Below are 16,767 nucleotides of genomic sequence, written 5' to 3' on the forward strand. Positions count from 1 at the left end.
AAAGGGTCCGGGTGAGGAAGGTCCCTTCGTTCCTGCTCGGATGAAATAAATAATGAAAATAATTAATAATTCCATAAAACAGACAATAAATAAAATAAGATAAATATAAGTAAATATGTAAAATAATATATTTGATAAAGTGTATGGAAAAAATATTTAAAAAAAATAAAAACAACTGGATTCCTTCATATGTACTCGTCCTCCAGAGAGGGGGTTCAAATGGCCACCCAGGGGAGAGATAAGGGAGGCAATGGGAAGGGTAGGAGATCAAAATCAGTTGAAGCGGGTTCAAAACAATGCTTGTGCCGTCACTGCTATTTATTTGATAAATGTGTTTTTTGATTCTGAGGCTGATTTCATTCACACATACAGTCTGTGGCAGGCCCTGCACCTAACAGCATATACTGCATTCTTTGTGTTAGGTGTCAGGGCCTGTCCAAGGTTTGCGCTGGCTCTACTGAATGGGTTAAAAATGTGGGGGAGGCGGATGAAACCAACCTCAGAGACTCGAGACTGTCCGCCCTCGCCCCCTCAAAGTTTAACCTGAGGTAGCCTAAAAGGCTCCCCAGGTCCTTGGAATAGGTGGTGATCTGGGGGACGAGGGTCGGGCCAGAAGACTGGGTTGAGATGGTGTTGTATTTGTCTTTAAAAGTTTGGCCGACCTCCGCTTTGATGCTTCTAAGGAAGCGCCTCGAGTAACCCCTTGGTCTCAGTGCACTGAAAAGGGTGCTGGTTGCCTCCTCCACATGCTCCGGGAAGGCACAAATCCTGTGGAAGCGTATCAGCTGGGATTTTATCAAGCCTCTATACGTATGCCTCGGGTGGTAGCTTGATTTATGGAGGAGTGCGTAGCGGTCTGTGTTTTTGAAAAATACCTTGGTTGCAAGGGTTTTGATAGGGTCGGTGGAGTTGCGGAAGAAGACGGGTGTCCACAAATTCGACAGAGTGGTTGTAATTGATGTTTGAGTTTTATTAAGGGGTGATGTGTGTTGAGTGTCTCCATGAAAGTCAAAAATTCCTGTCTGCTGTGATGCCAGAGGCCAAATATGTCGTCCAGGTACCGGAAATTCAGGAGGGGTTTGAGGGGAGTTTTATGGAAAGCCGTTTCCTCCCAATGGGCCAGGTAGATGTCGGCATATGCTGGTGCATATTTCCGGCCCATAGCACAACCGCACAGTTGGAGATAATGTTGGCTGTTAAAAATTAAGTCGTTGCGGGTGAGTGTGATGTTGAGTAACTGTAAAATGTGGCTGTCGGGTCTGGATGGATCTGGATGTTTGTGGGAAGTGTGTGTGATGGCAGCAAGGCCGAGTGGTGTTTCAATGTTGGTGTATAGTGATTCTATGTCTAATGTGAAGAGGAATGTGTGAGTGGGTACCTGTAGATTATTGATTTGGTTAACAAAATGGTATGTGTCCTTGAAGTAGCTGGGGTGAAGTTTAGATAGTGGGTTAATGAAGTGGTTTATGTATTCTGTTATTGCATATGATTCAGAGCCGCAGTCGCTGACAATGGGGCGTTCCATGGATCTGGAGGTAGTGTTGGTCAAAATAAAGTCGTTATTGTTAAGACAGAGGGAGAGTTGGGAAAGTAACTCCTAGATTCCACCGGGTCCGTCTGCGCCGCGTTACGGCTGCGCCGCGGTTTTGGTCCGGCCTCCTCCGGCGTCATACCCTACCAGGCGCGTTTCAGAAGCATTTCAGAAGCGGAGCGTCTTGCCTGCCGGCTTGCAGTTTTTGTTGATTTGGGCATATTTCCTGGACAGGCTACTTTGTACAGACAAAGTTAATAATAACTGTAATATTCCAGTTATAAACGACATGAATCAAAGATGTGTTGCTGTATTTTAGTGGTAAAAAAATGCATTCATCTTCATAATTATTCTATAATTTACACAGTGCCTGTAAACCGGAGGAGAACGCTGGCATTTCTCCTCCTACTCGAAAGACTACGGAGGGATAGGGTCTGCAAAATTTGTTTGTGTGTGTGTATATATATATATGCTATATATGCTCTGAACGTTCCACTTCCTGCCTGCCCGACCTTACGTTACGGCTGCGCCGCGTCAAAAATAGGATTCATCCTAATTTTAGAGGAGCCCTGCGCCGAGCCGCTTCTGGGACGCTTCTGAGCCGTAACGCGCTGCGTGTGGTGGAATAGCACCCATTGACTAGAGTGGCCGCGATCGCCGCGATCGCCGTGAGCACCGCGGCGCAGCCGTAATGCGCCCGTAACGCGCCGCAGACGGACCCGGTGGAATCTAGGGGTCAGTGTTGGTCTGGTCTTTTATTGTCTGGGTATTTGGAGAAGGTGGAGGTGACAGTAAGGAGGGCTAAGTCGGTATTGATATTAGTATATAAGCTGTCGATGGTGAACAGATGGGAGTGGGTGGGAACAACCATGGGTCTGATGATATCAAGGAAGTGGTAAGTGTCTTTTAGATAACTGGGGTGTTTGGTGGAGAGGGGGCCTAAATAGTGCTCTATATACTGGGAGATATTGTAAGAAGTGCTGCTGCAGTCAGAGACGATTGGTCTGCCGGGAGGAACCTCAAAGGGAATAGTCCAGGTGGAGGGGTCTTTGTGTATTTTTGGTAGTAGCAGTTGGAAGAGGGTTTGTATTATAGGTCTTAATTTGAGTTGAGGGTTTGGGGTTGTATGGTGTCCGGAATAGGTTTGTAGTGGAGTGGATTGCCGAGTTGTTTTTGTGATTCCATGATGACTATTTTGGAACCTTTGTCAGCCGGTTTAATAATTATGTGTGGATTGATGGTGAGTTGGGTTAGGGCCCTGCGTTCGGCCACCGACAGATTGTCTCGGATGTCTGTCGGTGGCCGAAATGATCGCAGGGCCCATTTGTCCGTGCTGATGATTTTTTGGGTTTTGGGATTGACTTATTTATGAGGGGCCGTACAGTCTGTAATTCATACACATACATTCTCCTTTTAAATACATATATTTTCACTCTTACACTCATACATTCTCCTTTTACATACATATATTTTCACTCTTACACACATACATTCTCCTTTTACATTCATACATTTTCACTCTCACACACATACATTCATACATTTTTACTCTCATATACATATGTGAGTTGCAATGGCTCATTTCAAAATAAACGTGGATTTGTGTAAAAAAAAAATGTTCGGGGTTCGGGTGTTTTCTTTGATTTTAAACAAACAAAGTCTTAGCTTTCAGAATATGAAACTTTTATTTCCAAAATTACACGATAAATACATTTTTGAAGCTTGTAAAGGGAAGATGACAGCTCTCACTCGCCACTCTGCTGTTCCGTAGCGCTGCTTCCCCTCCCTCCGCCTGAAATTATGAATGTAAGGCGTATAGTAATCATAGGTAACACGGCAGGGTCCGTTACAGTTTGCTTTCAGAATATTAAACTTGTTTCGGCAAATTCAAATGATAAATACAACTTTGAAGCTTGTAACGGCATAATTACAAGCGGAGAACGGAGTAACTTGACGTCACAGCAGGCATAACAACAGCCGGTGTTTCTCGTGAGTGTTTTCCCTGGGAAACAAACACAATACACACAAACGCAAAATTACACAAACACACACGCACGTATACACACACACACACACACTCGCGAGCTTCCCCCAGACCAGTAATCCAAACGAAAATATCTTCCCTCCGTAGTATTTTAATCATTTGCTCCGCTAATAATCAATCAGATCGATGGATTCCAGAGAAGAGGAAACTTTGAAGGTATTTTTCTCAAAATGATGACTCGGTGACAGTCATTATATAATGTGACATATTTAGCTTAATATTTGGAGTACAAAAACAATCCTGATATCATTAGAAAGCTTGGAATCTCCTCTTTCCAACAGTGTATACAACTCAAAATGTGTCTTCGGGTCAATGCGACTGATTTCGATGGAGCAGGTCACATATATATTTACACTCACACATTCATACATTTTGCTCTCATATTATCATATTTCAATGCACACATTCATACATTGTCACTCACATATTTATACATTTTTCCCTCACACATTTTGCTCTTGTGCACATTCATTCAATGTTTACATTTAATATTATAAATAATATATGCATGTCTGAAGACAATATATGTATGCAAGAGAAGAATGTATGTATGTGGGAGATAAAGTATTGTGGAAACGGAAGGACTATAGTTGAAACGGAAGGCAGGTCATTATCGCGCTGTGATTGGCTCAGAAGGTCGAGCGGGGCGGGCTCATTTTCAGAACTTCTGATTCAAATCAACATGATGGAGGGAGATGAATCCGTGTATCTTCGGATTGTTTTTCTTTATTAAACAAGTAAATGGAAGAGCGTCTGAGAGGCGTTTTTGCTTTTTGTTTTTTACCTTACTAAATGGTCTAATGGTCATTGGAGCGAGGTGTGGGGCAAAACTCATGGATGTGATTTCAAAACAAAAGCACTCGTTTGCTTGGAACTGTGATAAATAATCAAGGGGAAACGAGGTGAATTTAGTGATCACAACGAAAACGGCCAAGACACACATTGAGCACAGAAAATGAATGTTATTAACCTGTTCCACCCTGAGCCTGTTTTTCAGGTCTCAGGCTCGAAAATGACATTCCCAGAACAAATGACCATATCTTCCCTTCTAAAAGGGTTCAATTAATAATCTTTGTTCTCAAAGTAATGATAAACCAGTGAGTTGGATGTAGAAAAGTCAGAATCAATATAGATGTTTTTTATTTTAAAGAAAATTCAGATTGAACATAGTAAAAAACTGTAAATTATAGTGTCCGTCCAAAAATCATTTTTTACTTATAGTGAAAACTACCCTTGGATGATGGGTTAGTAGACTAAAAGATTTAGGAATCCAAAGTACAACATATAATAAGTACCCTGTATCAAGATTGATGTAAAACAAGTGAAATTTGACCTTTTTAGAGAGATTTAGCAACAAAAAACACTTCTGGGGTCATTTGGGTGGATTTTCCATATCTTTGTCGATTTTGATGAATGAAATCTCTTTAAACCGCTAGAGCCAATGGAATCGAGGGAAAGTTCTACACACACCAACACATTAACAAATAAGGAGTGAGAGTGATGCGTGGCCAAAACCGGAAGCTGCATACACTCTGTTGGCTACCATTAGCAGCTAACTTTTTCTCTCCGATTTTTACATAAAAATGGAATTATGGATTATAAATAATTTTTTCAAAGCTACAGATACATTATTAACCTATGGATCAACCGATTCAGCCGCGTTTTTTCTCGTTTTAATGCCATTGAACACGTCTTTTGATCAGATTGACAGCTACGGTGAGACGATCTCCCGTAAAAGCTCCGTAAAGGTATGTGTTGTGATGTCTGTGTTTGCTTCCCCTGTCGCGAGTTCGGATCGCTCAGTGACGATACTATACCTATACCTTCAGTTAGCTGAGATTCTTCCCATTAATCTGGTGCTACACATTAATAGTTTCATAAATGTTAAAAAGCCCTGAGACACAGTCTCGAAAAAAAACGGTGGGGGGGGGGTCCACTGGGGGGACCGTCGTCCTTAAGAGGTTAAGGGCTGTACATATAATAAGCCTATGTCTAAAATGGACTACATTGTTAGGAGATTTAAACTATACAGCGATTCTGCACTGCGGTCACCTCAGCCGTCTCTCGTGTTTGTTTTTTCAAATCAGCAGCTCTTCATTTTTTTTCCTGCTATATTTGACGAGTGATACAAATATTTTTTAATAAAACTGACACTGTTGGACTCGGTACTAGTTGACTGCTACCAGAAAGGAACGAACTAGCGACTGAGAAATAATCATATATTAAAAGACAGCAGCATCATAAGAGGCCAACCAGCAGTGGCCGACTGGCCATCGGGACGTTCGGGACAAATCCCGATGGGCCGGTACCGAAGTGGGCCGGTCGGACAATTCACAATTCAAAACCCTCCTGCTCACATTCAAAGCCCTCCACAACCTGGCCCCCACCTATCTGGCTGACCTCCTACACCCCATCTCGCTCCCTCCGCTCCTCCTCTGCTGGCCTGCTAACTGTCCCCCCCCCCCCCCCCCCCCACGCCTAGTCACGATGGGGGATCGGGCTTTTAGCTGCTCCCAAACTATGGAACTCTCTCCCCCTTCACATCCGAGAGTCTGACAAAATCACCACGTTCCTCCTCAATATGTTATCGAACCATCTCCGTTTCTAACTTTCAATATATTTTAAAAGATATAAAAATGTGGACTTTCAAGAGAAATCTTGAGGAAATTAAGTTTAAGAAAGATTTTTGCAAACGACAGAAGCGTATTTCAACTTTGATGTGTTACTTAAGTTCATTGCATGGATGATGTCCGTGAGCAGAAGGCAGGTGTTCACCCTCATCAAGCACCGCCAATCCCTCGATGGAGATGGACACGTTGGGAGGTGTGGCGTCTTCTTCTGCTGAACTTCATGAGGGACATGGAGCTTCACGACACTCAGCATAGTCCTTTTTCGACGATATCTTTGCCTCCATTCTGTCAAAACATGTAAATCAGTGTTAACAAACAATACTGTAGACTTTTCTGTGAATTTACTAAGACTGATTGGGTTGAGTTAGGTATTGATTTTACATGTTCTTTTTAAGCAGAGGGGATGGAGTAAGCTTCAAAAGCTTCAACAGGCTTTATTATCATATGCACAGTAGCTACAGTGTGGATATGGGAATTTACATTAACTCTTATTTGTTACGGTCAAAGTATGACTACAAGTAAGGAAGCTCAGTTTATTAAATGTTTGCTTTGTTCCCAACAGGAAGTACACCTGATTAAATAATTGGGTTCTACAGGCTCAAACTATCAATTCTCCTGAAAAACCCATTTTGAATCAGAATATTAAACATTGAAATTGAGAAGTTTGAAAATATATATAAATATTATACAGTAAAATTAGATACCAATGTACTTTATCTAAATGTTAACTTAAAAACTGGAGACTGAAGAGGTTTTTCACATAATGGCAAGATGTACTTACCTTTAGAGAATAGAGATATTCATGTACAAACAGAACAGCAGACACATTTTAACACAAATCAAGCAGAACATTTACCTGGTTCTCTTTAATCAGCTACGCTGCAGACTCTTCCAGAAGCTCCATCAGGCGGGAGGGCGGCTTCCGTCAATTATTGTAGCAAACACATAACTGTAAGTACAGAAAGAAATTGGAAACAAAGATTATGCCTTAACTTCAATTTAACGCGCTACAGAAGGAGGCACCAACAGTTCAACTTCCCAGTAGTCTTCCTGGATCACCCCTCGCCTTCTTTAGGCAGCAGTGAAACAGGCCACATCACAGACTGGCCCACAGAGCAGTGTCCATGGCAGTGCCTATTTTAAGCGCCTGGAGGAGTTTAAAATAGGTTTTTATTAATTGAAGGTCTACGGGGGCAACAGGATCCTCAGTCGGGGCCATAGGAAGGAGGGGTTTAAAAGGACGAGAAGAATTGGAAGATAAAATATTAAAACGGTTATGATATGGCTGGTCGGCTGGGGGAAGAGAGGGGCAAAGCAGGGAAGGAAAAAGGAGAAGTAGAACAGAGAGAACAAGAATGTACAATGCTAAAATATGCTTGGTTAAAAAAATATAAAACCATAAAAGCTCACAATCATATATTTATTAGTGAAGCAATAAACCAATGGAGATATGCCGTTTGTTAGTAGCAGGCAGTGTTGTAGTCAAGTCACCAATTCACGAGTCCAAGTCACTCTCGAGTCACCACTCTTCGAGTCCGAGTCCAAGTCCGAGTCACCAAGGGAGAGTCCTAGTCGAGTCCAAGTCCGAGTCACCCAAGGAGTGTCCGAGTCGAGTCCGAGTCATCATTACCTGTGTTCGAGTCCGAGTCCAAGTCCGGGTCACCCAAGGAGTGTCCGAGTCCGAGTCATCATTACCTGTGTCCAAGTCCGAGTCACCTAAGAAGAGTCCAAGTCAAGTCCGAGTCACAAGTCTTCATGTATTAATCTTTGTGGATATATGTGTTGAAATGTAGCCGCTACTCTACATTGCTTTTATCCTGGCATGTTATACTAATGTGTCTATTGAACTGCTGTGAAGCGAGTTTGGCTACAATTCTTGTAATAGGTGCTATACAAATATAAAGCTTATTACTAATATTAATATTATTATTGTAAATGACTTATATGTCTAACTATATTTAAAATGAGTTACCTTTTAGAGAAGTGATTATATTTGTATGCCAATATTTTCCTATGGTAACATTTTCGTTTTGCACTTTTATTTTGATAGTAATAAGATCGGGACTCTTATTTTGAAGGAACTTTTACCGGTTAAATCGGTTTACCGATAAAGATTGATCCCCAGAAAGCACATGGCTACTTAGCTCATTTGCATGTTAAGTAGCCATGTGCTTTCGTGTTATCGGCTGAATCTTTATTTATTGATTAGATCACGTTACTCTGATGATAGTGTTCAAGACAGCCTATATGTCTGAACTCGATCCTTAGAGTAATGTGTTACGGAGCCTTCTCTTCAATATTGTTTCCACATAGAGCATTTTGCGCTGCTCTTTTCCAATGTGGAAGCAGAATGTGTGAAAGCATACAGCACGATGCGGGGTGTGTCTCTAGACATCTTTAGACTGGAATAGCGGGGCCCAGTACGTGAACTCGCCTCGCAGGTGCACACGCAGGGATAGAGGACATCAGACTCCAGAGAAAACTTGCTCGAGTCCGAGTCCAAGTCGGAGCGTCAATGTACGAGTCAGAGTCATCGTGGGGGGGGAACATTCACGAGTCCGAGTCCAAGTCATCGTAAGCGAGAATTCACAAGTCCGAGTCCAAGTCATCGTGCGCGAGAATTCACGAGTCCAAGTCCGAGTCGCGTCAATCAATGCGCGAGTCCGAGTCGAGTCGCGAGTCCCGAAAATCGGCACTCGAGTCCGAGTCCAGGACTCGAGTACTCCATCTCTGGTAGCAGGTGAGTTAAAAAAACAGCCAGCAGGGGACCGGTGGCTAGTAACCACTGGGAATCTGTAATAAAAAGTGTCAGGGTGGACAGGCACCTGCGGTGGGTAAAAACGATTTGGAATAGGATATGTTTGTAGAAACCACTTTGTGGATATCGTTCTGCTGCTGGGTGGCTTGACTGATTCCAGTAAGTGGTGAAGTGGCTTGGGAGGAGTACTCAGTCTTCAGTGTGCACACGCTTTAGAATTGGAGATGGTAGGAAGGTACTCACCAGCCAGGGGAGGACAGAAGAGGGGCCACAAAGTCCTATTGTTCTTGGCAGAATCCAAACAATATCCAAAAGCCAGCAAGCAGGCTATCCAGGGGGGTATACTACGAATCTAGTTCAACATATCCTGGATATGTTTTGAGTTATCCGGTTGACTAAATCCAAAAAAAAAACGCTCTCGCTAAACGGTCCTACGCTGGCTATCAACTCGATCGCTCAAGCCAGCCGTGTCCTATCTAGTTAGGTGCGCGTTCACATAAAAGGGGTGGTATTTGGAGTGTTCGACCAATCACAAACATGGACAAGCCGTGTACTGACAGCGCAACGCGTCATATATTTCCTGAATGAAAAGTCAACTAATATTAGACAAATATGAAGACGTTAAACCTTAAACATCCATGACTTAAACACTTTATCCAGGATAAAAGCCACATAGTTGCAGCTGCAAGGTGAATACTGCTGGTAAAAGAAAAAGTGTTTGAATACGTTCATTAACACTTTTATGATATCACTGCCGTGCTAAGACACGAGTGGATCTGACTTTAATTACATTTGACTCGAGTGTTTTGTCAACTTAATGTGTTGCTTAAAATAATACTTCTGCATACAGTATGCGACACTGTGAGTGTTGCACGCCAGATACGGCTCAAGAAGCTGACTCAGATAAGGAAATATATGATACATTATGATGTGATATGAATGATAATGGGACACATCGCCGTCTGCACTCACAGTGCCGCGGACTGTAGGCTACGTAATGTTACTTTGATCCGGTTACTTATGTTGTGGCAAATATTTAAGTAAGCTTTCTTAACGCTAATGTTATAATAGTCAGATTGCTCTGAAGATGGGAGGGGATATTCTATTAATTTTCACGCTCACACAGTCGGTGATTTTGGCCGGCCGTCTTTCCTGCAACGGCAGTTTAAACTGTATTTCCTTTCTCCTCCTGTCATATTAATTGATCGCTTTAAACTCCGCACACTGAGCTCTGATTGGTCAGCAGGCAGTGCTTTTATCCTGGAACCTATCCTGCTCCGGAGGCTAGCCGTTCAGAATAAGTTATCTAGCCCGCTAAAAAGTGAACCAGCTTCGTAGGACCGGAAACCCCTGAAGTTAGCATGCTAAACGAAAGTCTTGCTTCGTAGTATAGGCCCCAGGTATACAGAGGAGCTAGCTGGGTAGCCAGGGGAGGCAAGGCGAGGAGCCGCAACGTCCTGTTGTTCTTAGCAGAGCCCAAACAATATTCTCCAGCTAGCAATCATGCTAACCAGGTAGGCACAGAGGGGCTGGCTGGGCTGGAGACAGGTTTTCAAAATGTTTGTTAAAACCATGTGCTACAACAAACGAGTGTGCTCCTTAAAAACAAGGTTTAAAAGCTGAGCCTAAAATAATGACTTTCACCGACATAGGCTCCGTCAGAGGATCAGGGTTAGGGTTAGGGTTAGCACAACTGTTGCCAAACTCCATCCAAGTTGTATTTTACCAAAGCTGTTTAATATAACAAGGGAAATAGAAAACAGAAAAAATAATGTAGCAAATGGGGCCATCCAGTCTTAAAATGCTTACATGTCTCACTTCTAGGAAAAGTTACATCATAGAACAATCTTGATGTTTCTTGGGCTGTCCAATGCCGCAAATAGGTTTACATTTATATAATCCTGGTGAATATAAACAATGATAGGACCGTGACATAACATCTGTATTTGGCACTTTTGGAATGAAACCTGGCTATAATAACTCACTTTTGTGTTAACCCCAGATCACAGACAAACTCCTTTCATCACACTTGTCATAATACCCCACACTTGTACGACAGCAATCCATAACAGTAGCCCTGTGGTAGCGTTCAGTCGACTTGGTTCAGCCTTCAACAGTAGCCCCCAATGTGTAGATTTGTTCAGGCATACTTCATTCCTCCCACAAAATAACAGTCTGACTGAACGTAAGTTTTGACTGTCAGAAAGTAAATGCTTGAAAGTGCTTGCTCTAAACTTTCCATCACCAGACGTACAGGTTTCAGGGGCCCCTGGACAGGTTGGATCACTGCATTAAACACAAACTCTCTTTAACTCCCTTTCTGTCTTTCTCAGTCACTCTGCTGTCATTGGGGCAGGGGAAGTGCATAAAAGAAGAGTGACATATTTATGTGAGCAGAATGGCAAAGTTCAGAGTCAAACTGACACACACACGAAAAGACAAAGGTAGGTTATTTAGGTTGCAAATGGATTTAATGTTGGTTTGCAAAATGTGCAGCCATTTTTAAGCTGTTCAATGCATTTCTTCATGATATCTCAATCAATCAATCAATGTTTATTTATATAGCCCAATATCACAAATGTTACATTTGTCTCAGTGGACTTCACAGTTTGTACAGAATATCAGTATGACAATACGACACCCTCTGTCCTTAGACCCTCACATCGTACAAGGAAAAACTTCCAAAAAAGAAAAAACCCCACAGTTTAAAGGGGAAAAATGGGAGAAACCTCAGGGAGAGCAACAGAGGAGGGATCCCTCTCCCAGGACGGACAGACGTGCAATAGATGCCGTGTGTAAATTGAAAAGATAATACATTTACAACATAGGTAGTCCAAATGTTTGGAAATGCATGTGTCTATAATAAGAAGATGAATCCACGAGGATATCCATCCAGGACTCATGATCCAGGACCACAGCAACAGGCACAGCCACGACTCAAGATCCAGGGCTCGCAATCCAGGACTCAGGACCACAGCAACAGGATCAGCCACGACTCAGGTTCCCGGCGTAGATAGACACCAAAAAGAAATTTGGGGGAAGCTGGGTTATTCGGAACATGAGAGTACACAGGTACAGACAGAGAGAAGGAAGGAGTAAGGTGTCCCCCGACAAACTAAGCCTATAGCAGCAAAACTAGGGGCTGAATCTAATCAGCCCTAACTATAAGCTTTATCAAAAAGGAAGGTCTTAAGCGCACTCTTAAAAACGGATAGGGTGTCTGCCGCCCGAGCACAAACTGGAAGCTGATTCCACAAATGTGGAGCTTGATAAGAAAAGGCTCTGGGTCCCATTGTACTTTTAGAGACTCTAGGAACAACCAACAACCCTGCATTCTTGGAACGCAATGCCGTAGGACAATCTATCTTCCAGCATATTATTTGACACTAATGTTCTAAAAGAAGTTTGACTGCACCACCATATCAACATCGCCCTGAATGCGACTGATATAACCTCACTCATCTAGCCTACTTTTCCACCAACACACTAAGATTATTCATGAGCACTAATCCTCCTAAAATCAAACAAAGGATAGCTAAGTGCATTTGATTATGTGTATAGGTAACTTGCTTCCATATAGAGTGGGTCTCGAGATGTATGTGCATTTTCATATAAATAAAACATGGAGCGTGCACAGGAAATGCAATCTTTTTCAATTCTCCTACAAATGTGCTCCATTTGTGCTAATTATGACCCAGCAACAGGAAGGTTTCTTGCATTCATTTAGAGTCTTGTTCACTGTTCCAGCAGCTTATGTAATGCTTTCCCATCAGCCATGAAGAAACTTCCTCTAGCTTATGTGTGAGATATTCATCCCTTATCTTTCAACATAAGGCTTCTGATGCATGATAAATCTGATTTCCAGTTTGTGCAAATGAAAGCGTTACGAAACAAATTAGATGTTCCCTGTGAATTCATTTTGTCAGATAAATATCCAAAGGGATGCGTACCAAGAGTTGAGGGTGAAAAAAATGTCATACTAAATTCTGCCAATATTCATGGGGATTTTCGCGTTATTCAGCAAGGTTTATTTATGTCTCAAAAACATGTTCTGCAACAGATAGCAGACCTGAATATTTAGTTTAAAATCAAAACCATTTACAGGTTGAGTGAACACTGTATTCAAGCGCATAAAACCGAGGCAGTAGAGTGAGAAATGGAACCATGACCAGGTTATTATAGTTTATGAAAATGCAGAGTACAACCATACTCTACTTTCAGCAACCTCTACAGTTTCACACCTGAATCAATAAAGCGCTATGACCAAATCACCCCATCTAAACTAAGTGATTACCGCATATGACAGTGATTAAAAGTAGAGCTTTATCAACGTTAACTTAAGTGGATGGTTGCACTCTATAGGCAGACGTCCACTCTTGCTAATTAGCTAGCTGACTGGACTGAACTCTTGTTCTCTCCTGTTGGATGTTCTGCCTGGTGGTGTGAAAATAAACAGTGGGCAATAGAAATAGGACAGAAATGCTGTAAATGAATAAATGAAACCAGTCACTGTTCAACCACATGTACAGTTTCAACACTACATTGTAGTCACAGAGCCAGAGCAAAACTAATGATTATTGACCACGGCTAAGTTGTTTTACTCTTATAAATGATGCTTAATATTATAGTTGCTTTTTTATAGTGTTTTGAATAGCCGATTACAATGTATTTAATGTATATTCATCTATTTAACTATTACGGTACGTCTACACAGCAGCGTTAAAAAAATCTTGGAGGTGGGCGTATCTGAAGCTTGGGGATTTTTTGCGAACAACCAATCACATGAATCTCCCGCCCGCAACATACGAAGCAAAAAAGCCCGAAGTAAACTGGATATAAACTCCCCAAAACAGGCGAAAACATACCACTGTCTCTGCCACCTCCCTCCATGCCTGGCTCCTCCGGTTTATATTCCGGTAGGTCTGGTCATAAAGCACCGGGTGATTGATTCCCTACCGCTAATTTCTCCTCCATTTTTTGGAATATGAGGAAATGACCTGCGGTATGTCTCTCCCAGCATACACGCCGTTTGATTGGCTAGAGCAGGGGTCGGCAACCTTTTTGATATGAAGTGCCATTTAAAAAAAAAAAAATTATCAGCGTGCCAACGATCGAGAATTATCAACGGGGGGGGGGGGTGTTGAGGATGTTGAGGAGCTTGACGCTCGTGATCTATCAACAGGAGGGCGGGGGGGCCTCGCTGCGGGGAAGCAGTGTGTGGACCTGTCAGCGCAACTTACATGATACCGAATTTAACAAACACATTTAAATAATTGGTTTTAAACGGCATAATAATAAGGACGATCGTCCGTTCTGTGATTCTCCAGAACACACATGTTATGATATTAGGGTCATGCAGAGTGAGATGAGATCGCTGTCCCTTTAAGAGAGAGAGAGAGGGGTGTGGCGTGTGCGTGTGAGTATGTTTCTGGAAGTGAAACGAGGCAGCAGAAAAACAGAGGTCTGTGATGTATTTTGTGAAACAGAAGAACAGCTAAATAAATGCAACGGCCTCTCAAGAAGAGCTCGCCTCTCTCCAGTCATTTAAGCTAAAGTGGGTTATTGAACCTGAAGCTCGTTGCTTCTGCCCTCCTCGACTACGGTCTGGGAGCCGACAGGAAAGTTCAACACACAGATGGCCAGTCCGCCCCTTTGTAGCATATTATTTCAATGAGAGATGAGCAGATCGCCACTGGGCTTTCAACTAAAGACACACACAGCCACGCAAAAACTGCGACATTTGTAAAGCTCCTTATGGGTACTGCAATTTGTGAAGTGCTTTCTTCCGTGGTGAAACGATCAGCACTGCACCACGGAGGAAAGCGGCAGAAAGTCACCTGGAGTTAAAGAGAGCGGGGCTGCGTTGCGTGCATGGCTTCCATCTGCAGGTAACGGGGAGACGCGCTCTGGCGGCGGTCTCGTTCAGGATCCGAAAATACAATTTAAATATTTTGCACACTTATTCGACTTATTCCTAGTGTGCCACTGGCTACGGTGCCGCGTGCCAATGCTGGCACGCGTGCCAGGGGTTGCCGACCCCTGGGCTAGAGCTTGAACTGTCAGATTTGCGTACACGGGATTTGATTGGCTGACGCTTCCACCTCAGCCTCAAAAGTTGAACATTGTTCAACTTTGAATCCTCAAAATCCTGAAAATCTCCGCTCGCCTGCCCACAATGCATTTCGGCGAAAAGTGAGGGAAAGTGACGTCACCCCATTCAAAGTGAATGGGCAGAAGCGTTTCAAGATTTTTTTAACGCTGCTGTGTAGACGTACCGTTAGTTAAATATCTAGACGTAAAAATGTCATGGTTGCCATCAGAAAGGTAAGGTTTTCACCTTTTTGAAGTTCATAATAAAGAACTGAATAAATATTTTGTGTCTTGTTGGCTTGATTTCAAGACATGTAAATGAACATTGTATAAACACTGTTTATATGAAAGCATTCATTTCTGAGAACAGTAAGGGTTTTGTTGTAAGTCTTAAGTGTCAATCCAAGATTCCTGGTTGATTTGGCAAAACAAATTTTACTGTTGGTAAATTAATTGAAATGCATCTAGAAATGTGTATTTATTCCACTGAATGTGGCCATAGACACCCAGTTTGTGATATTGCAAATATATAAATATCGTAATACTTAAAGCTTCCATGTCATGCTTTTCCGGTTATTACCCGTCCCCTTGTGTGTTATGAAGGTTTTTATGCATGTAAACGGTGTGTAGAGTCAAAACCCTCAAAGTACACCCTGTAGGGAGTAAAACTCTAACACAGAAAATACCTCCCCAAAACGCCTCGTTGGAGATACGTCACTGCCCATTTGAGTCTTCCATTTAGTTCCGGGTACCGCCTGATGTCATGCGGTACCCGGAACGAAATGGACCAATCCCGAAGAGCTATGGCCACACCAGCAGCGGCGTGTTCCTCCTCCAGAGGTTCGAAGAACCGGCATTTCACAGACGAAAGCTTCCAAAACATTGCCCAGTTTGAGGCCGGATATGCACAGCTTGTTTGGACCGTTTGGAGCAGGGGAAGATCCGGGTACACAACCTGTAAGTTTGCATTGTTATTTGTGTATTTATCAAACAAGACTGTTTAATGCCGCGTTTCCACTACACAGCCTCGCTCGGCCCCGCTCGGCCTCCTTTGGCCGCGCCCGGCCTCGTTAGGACCAGCTCACTTTGTGGCGCGTTTCCATTACAGTTTAGGAACCGGGTCAGTATCTATAGTAACAGTGTAGGCGGAGCGACGCTGCTTAAAACTGCCGTGACGTCATCTTCAATGCGACACAACAATGGAGATGTGAAAGCGATCGTTTGCTTGTTTTTTGCTGTGTGGTTTATTATCACAAGAAATAGACAAGAGTTGTTTCGAAAGAGGCGACGTATAGCAAGACGAGGTATAGAAGAAGCTGACGCGAGAGTTCGGGCAGTCCTCCTACGCCGCAGAGACTACAGGACGACTCGAATCACTACTAACTACAATGCTACTTGGTAAGCTAACGTTCGCTAACTAGCAATGTGTTTAGGCTCACTCTCCCTATACGACCAAAGTATTTCAAGTATTTAATTAATTGTAGCTACCACTTTTACGTATTAAAATATGTATGCTTTTGTTTGTGTATTTCAGAAGTTACCGACCGAGCTACCGAGTGGTGGAATGTGATTGTTCCATCTTTCACACACTCAGTGGGTGGAGAACTTCAGGATGCCTGAGGAAAACCTACGTGTAATACCTAAATATTCATTGTATTGTATTGAACATAAATACATCTTTTCTTTTTCACATACATGTGTTTGTCAAATTATT

This window comes from Trematomus bernacchii, unplaced genomic scaffold (genome assembly GCF_902827165.1).
Source record: "Trematomus bernacchii unplaced genomic scaffold, fTreBer1.1, whole genome shotgun sequence".
NCBI classification, from domain to species: domain Eukaryota; kingdom Metazoa; phylum Chordata; class Actinopteri; order Perciformes; family Nototheniidae; genus Trematomus; species Trematomus bernacchii.